Below are 6297 nucleotides of genomic sequence, written 5' to 3' on the forward strand. Positions count from 1 at the left end.
AGGTGAGTAGCCATGTTCTGATGGTTGTGGGTTGGGTCGTATAGTTCTCGACGCAGGGATGGTTCGCCAATTTCAACTGGTATCATGGTGTCTACGCCGTAAACTAGGCTGAAAGGGGATTCGTTTGTTGCTGATTGAGAGGTGCACTTGTAAGCCCATAACACTTCTACTAACTCTTCGGTCCATCGGCCTTTGACGTTGTCTAACCGTTTGCGTAGTTCCATTAAGATAACCTTGTTGGTCGCCTCTGCTTGTCCATTAGTTTGTGGGTGTTCCACAGAACTTGTGATGTGTTTTATGTCCAGGCCAGTGTAGAATTTGGCTAGCTCCTTATCTATAAATTGCCGGCCATTGTCGATAATGATGGTGTGTGGGATGCCATATCTGCATACAATGTCCTTCCAAACGAACTGTTGAACCTGCTGGGCCGTGATAGTGCTTAATGGTTTGGCTTTTATCCATTTGGTGAAGTAGTCGACGACGGCAATCAGAAATTTCACTTGTCCCTTGCTAGATGAGAAGGGACCAAGGATATCCATTCCCCATTTTGCGAAGGGCCATGGGGATATTATGTGATGGAGTTGTTCCTACTTCTGGTGGATGAGGTTGCCATGTTTTTGGCATGGTTTGCACATTTTGACATAGTCCTGACAGTCTGCTTCTATGGTCGGCCAGAAGTACCCGACTCTAAGTACCCTAGTGGCCATTATACATGCACCGAAATGGTAGCCGCAAACGCCTTCGTGTAGTTCTTTAATGATATGTTGTGCTTGCTCTGCCGTGACACATTTGAGGAGGGGTTGGCCGTACCCGCATTTGTAAAGGTAATCGCCTATCATGGTATACCTGGCAGCCTTAGCCAGCCAAGTTTTGTCTGCATCTTGTGGGGGGTTGTCAGTTTTTAGATATTGGATATAGGGGGTGGTCCAGTTATGGTTTTGGGGAGGGGCGGTGCTGTCCGTTGGGTCGTGTGTTAGGTTTTGACAAGTATGTGTTATGGAGGGTGTAGATAGTTTTTGTTGCAACAAGGATCGGTGACGGACTTTTAGTTTGTTGCTGGCTAATTTAGAGAGGATGTCGACTCTGATGTTGTTGGTTCTTGGGATGTGTTCGATGCGGACTCGCTCAAAAGCATATTGAATGACTGTTCGGACCAGATGGTAGTATTGTAGGAGGATGAGGTCTTTAATCTGGAATTCGTCATTCAGGTGCCCTACAGTGAGTTTGGAGTCGGTTTTGCATGTTAGCGTCTTGACACCTACTTCGTGGGCAAGGGAAAGGCCGGCGAGGATAGCTTCGTATTCAGCTTGATTGTTTGATGTTTTGAAGGCAAAGTGAAGGGATTTTTCGATGAGGATGTCGTTGGGTCCTTCTAACACAATGCCAACACCGACACCTTTTGGGTTTGAGGAACCATCTACATGAAGTGTCCATTGGTCCTTTGTGGGGGTGTGCTGGAGGTCGTTGATGAAATCTAAAAGACATTGAGCTTTGATGGGGCCATGGGGTTCGTAGTGAATATTGAATTCTGACAGCTCGACGGCCCAAGATGACATTCGTCCGGCTAGATCTGGTTTTTGCAAAATTTTTTGGATTGGGTAGTCGGTTTTGACGGTGATGCTGTGGTTTTGGAAGTATGGGCGTAAGCGGCGAGCTGTATGGACTAAAGATAAAGCCAATTTCTCTACCATCTGATATCTAGTTTTGGGATCCTATAGTGTCCTGCTAACGAAGTAGACAGGATGTTGCGTGCCCTCTATCTCTTGGACGAGCGCGGAGCTGACGGTGTAGTCGGTGGCTGTGATGTATACGAGTAGGGGTTGGTGAGTGTCCAACTTGTGGAGGATAGGTGGTGAGGTGAGGGTGGTTTTCAGTTTTTGAAAGATTTATTCACAATCATCAGTCCACGTGAACCTGGTGGATTTCTTTAAGAGTTGGATTATGGGTTGGGTTTGTTCGGCCAGTTTAGGTAGGAAACGGGAAATGGCTGTGAGGCGGCCTATGAGCCGTTGGACCTCCTTGATGGTAGCAGGGCTGCGCATCTCAATGATGGCCTTGCATTTTTCGGGATTGGCTTCTATGCCACGCTAGGTTAGCATAAAACCAAGGAATTTACTCCGGTCGACGCCGAATACACACTTGTTTGGGTTGAGGCGAAGGTTGTATTGGCGTAGCACAGAGAAGACTGCTGATAGGTCCTCAGCATGTTGGTGGTAACTTGGTGACTTGACAACCATGTTGTTAACATACACTTCGACACAGTGTCCCATCAGGTGACTGAAAACCTTGTCCATCAGTTGTTGGTAGGTTGCTCCAACGTTTTTTAGGCCAAAAGGCATTACCCTATAAAAGTAGTTGGCATTGTCCGTGATGAAGGCGGTTTTGTGCATGTCAGATACAACCATGGGGATTTGGTTGTATCCGGAATATGCATCCAAAAAGCTGAGCACTTTATTTCTTGTTGCACCGTCAACGAGTCGATCAATGTTTGGTAAGGGGTAGGCATCGCGGGGGCAAGCCTTGTTTAGATCCGTGTAGTCCACACACATTCGCCATTTGCCATTGGCTTTCTTCACCAAGACTACGTTAGAAAGCCAAGTGGTGTACTGAGCTTCTTCTATGAATCCTACGTTCAGTAATTTGTCGGCTTCAACCTTAGCTGCTAGCCGGCGTTCTTCACCAAGTTTGCGCTTTTTCTAGGATACGTAACAGGCTTCTTTATAGATGGATAGTTTGTGGGATGCCACTAGAGGGTCCACTCCAGGGAGATCGGCGGCTGACCAGGCGAAAAGGTCTGTGTTATTGGTGAGGATGGGTGTGATGATGGCACGCTCGTCAGAGTTCAAACTGGTGCCTAGGTTGATAGAGTGACCGTTGGGAAGCTCTAGAGGGAAGGTCTCTTCAACTGGTTCGAGACGAACATCCCAGCCTATTCTAGGGTCTAGATCCTTGCCTGACAGGGCGATGCCGGAGCCAGGAGGTCGCTCAATGTGATTGGTTTGTTAAATTGGGAGCTGTGGGCGTAGGCTGGCCATGTAGCATTCACGTGCCAAGCGTTGGTCGCAGTGGATGATGAGGATGTCACCGGAAGGGGAAGGGAACTTCATGGCTAAGTGGGGGGTGGAGATGACGGTGCCAAGGGTGTTTAGGGAAGGGCGGCCTAGGAGGATGTTGTAGGATGTTGGCGCGTCGACAATGAGGAAGCGGATTGGGATGGTTTTGGTTTGGGTCCCTTCACGAAAGACGGTGTGGAGGTCGATGTAACCACGAGTGGATACTTGTTCGCCAGAGAAGCCATAGATCGACTCGTCATATGGGACCATGGCGGTGTCCGGAAGTTGAAGTTTTTGGTAGGTGGCCCAGTACAGGATGTCAACGGAGCTGCCCTGATCAACAAGGACTTTCTTAACGGCGTAGTTTTCGATTTCCACAGTGATGACCATGGGGTCATCTTGTTGATGGTCTCAGCCATGAAAGTTGTCATCTATGAGGATGATAGGAGGCATGCAGCGTCTGTGGTGGGAATGGATGATATGGTTGATGGATTGGATATGGCGGAGGTGTCTCTTTCTGGTAGAAGAGGTGGATCCTCCACTAGCGAAGCCACTATAGATGGTGTTGATGGTGCCACGTAGGGGAGGGTCGACAGGGGTGATGTCGGTGCGGGCCGGTTCGGGTTCTTGGTTGGTGGGTTGGGCGGGGCGTCTGTCGTGACGGGAATCATGTGGAGGGCGTCTGTGGTCAGATCGAGGGGGGTGGCGGGATCGAGAGGAAGAGGAATGGTCATCTCTACGGATGAAACGACGAAAGTGGCCAGCACGGACCAGTTCTTCTATTTTATCCTGGAGTGCTTTGCATTCTTCTATAGTGTGGCCATGGTTGCGGTGGTAGCGACAATATTTGGTCATGTCCGCATTAGGAGGGGTGGTTGTCTTGTGTGGTGGAGGGATTAGGTCAGCTTGTAGGGCCTCATCGAGGATGCGGGAGCGAGCTACGGTAAGGGGGGCATATCTGGTGAAGCGAGGTTGGCGGGGCTCGCGTGGGCGGGCATCAAGGCGGGGAGGTTGCGGGGTAGGGTTGGCGGTGGTGGCTGCATAGTCATTACAAAATTTGGTGTGGAGGGTTTGCATTTCCTCCATGCGGACGTAGTCAGCTGCACGTAGTTTGAGTTCATGCATAGAGGCAGGTGGGTAGAGGTAGACATTGTTGGCGAAGGGGCCGGGTTGTAGGGTAAGTGCCATGCACTGGAGTATCATCTCCTGGTTGAGGTGTGGGGTGCGAAGAGCTGCCTTACTGAAGTGATCTATGAACGCTCTGAGTGGTTCGCCTTGTTCTTGTCTAATGCCCAGGAGGGAGATTGTGGTAGTTTGGTGTGAACGGCTGCCAGCGAAATGGGTGGAGAACATGTAGGAAAGAACGTCGAAATTGTCGATGGAGTAAGGCGGAAGGGTTGTGAACCATTATAGGGCAGGACCCTTGAGGGTGGTGGGGAAGTCTTTGCAGAAGACTGCATCTTGGGACGTGTACAGGGCGACATGGGTGATGTAGACTTTGAGGTGTTCGTCAGGGACGGTTTCGCCAGTATAGCGGTCTAGGGTGAAAGGTTTCCATTGGACAGGAAGAGGGGTATTGGCGATAAAGTCGGTGAAGGGGTGACGGCATCTAGGCTGGTGGGGAGGGAGCAAGTGGGGTGGGATGGGTTGAGTGATCATAGCGGGGAAGGTAGAGGTAAGGTTGTGATGGGGGATATGGCTTGTTGGGAGAGAACAAATAAGATGAGTTAGGCACAAGCATCACCTTACCATGTAGTCCGCTATCTCCTCAGTTGGCTTCTTCCCGGTCTGTACATATCGGTTTGGACCCAGAAGGGGTTAACTGCAGAAGAGACTTCGAAGCTCAAGTGAGTCAAAACTCTCAAAAAGGTCAAATCTGTAATTAATGAATGCGTACCTTTAATTATTGGGGTCCACGCGTATTAATGACGTTTTGTTATCCCGTGGGCCAGGCCTTGACTTAGGCTCTAACATAAATATTGTATCTTTTGAACTTCAATATATGTTGGATGGTAATAAAAAGAAATCCATGGCAATTAGATTAAAATTTTATATTATAGTAAATAAAATTTACTTATACAATATAGTGATAAAATAATAGTATGATAATGAGTTAAAAAAATAATTATATAAAATATATCAAAATAGTATTTTACATTATAAGAATAAAAAACAAATGTTATTAAAAAAATTATCAAATGTGTGTCTTTGAAACAATTTGAGAGAATTTAGAGTATGATAAAATGAAAAATACTTTAGAGATTTAAGAAAATTTTTTGTTGTCGAGAGTGGGATGTGAACCCACGCCCTTTCAGACCAAAACCTTAATTTGGCGCCTTAGACCAACTCGACCATCTCAACTTTGATTACTTATATCAGCTTTCAGTAAAAGATTGTGATTGATTATGGTTCTATCACGTAAAAATTTAGAAGTAGAGTTGGTAATGGAAGTTGCTCGATTTGTTTATTGAATAACACTTTGCAATTGATACAAAAATTTCATTTATAATCTTATTCAGCATCTACTAATATTAAAATGTGATAATTATGCAGATAAGAATGAGAGATAATTATGCAGATACGAAGACAGATAATTATGCAGATAGTTATGCACATAAGAAAAAAGACTTATATAGGGAACATTGCATGGAAGCATGCATAAAAAAATTCATAGGATGATAATGAATTACAAAATAAAAAACAAGTATATCAAAATAGTATTTTACATTATAAGAATAAAAAACAAATGTTATTAAAAAAATTATCAAATGTGTGTCTTTGAAACAATTTGAGAGAATTTAGAGTATGATAAAATGAAAAATACTTTTGAGATTTAAGAAAATTTTTTGTTGTTGAAAATGGGATTCGAACCTACGCCCCTTTCGGACCAGAACCTTAATCTGGCACCTTAAACCAACTCGGCCATCTCAACTTTCATTACTTATCTCAGCTTTCAGTATAAGACTGTAATTTATTGTAGTTCTATCACGTAAAATTTAAGAAGTAGAGTTGGTAATGGAAGTTGCTCGATAATTATGCAGATAGTTATGCACATAAGAAAAAAGACTTATATAGGGAACATTGCACGAAAGCATGCATAAACAAAATTCATAGGATGATAATGAATTACAAAATAAAAAACAAGTATATCAAAATAGTATTTTACATTATAAGAATAAAAGACAAATGTTATTAAAAAATTATCAAATATGTGTCTTTGAAACAATTTGAGAGAATTTAGAGT

General features: G+C 44.9%; 1 non-coding gene across 1 annotated transcript; it reads right to left on the bottom strand.

The window, feature by feature from the left end:
- Window positions 1-5903: 5903 nt before the first annotated feature.
- TRNAL-AAG lies at window positions 5904-5985 on the bottom strand. Its single transcript has one exon. It is a non-coding gene; the product is annotated as a tRNA-Leu (tRNA).
- Window positions 5986-6297: the final 312 nt, after the last annotated feature.

Source organism: Vigna unguiculata, chromosome 11 (assembly GCF_004118075.2).
Source record: "Vigna unguiculata cultivar IT97K-499-35 chromosome 11, ASM411807v1, whole genome shotgun sequence".
NCBI classification, from domain to species: Eukaryota; Viridiplantae; Streptophyta; class Magnoliopsida; order Fabales; family Fabaceae; genus Vigna; species Vigna unguiculata.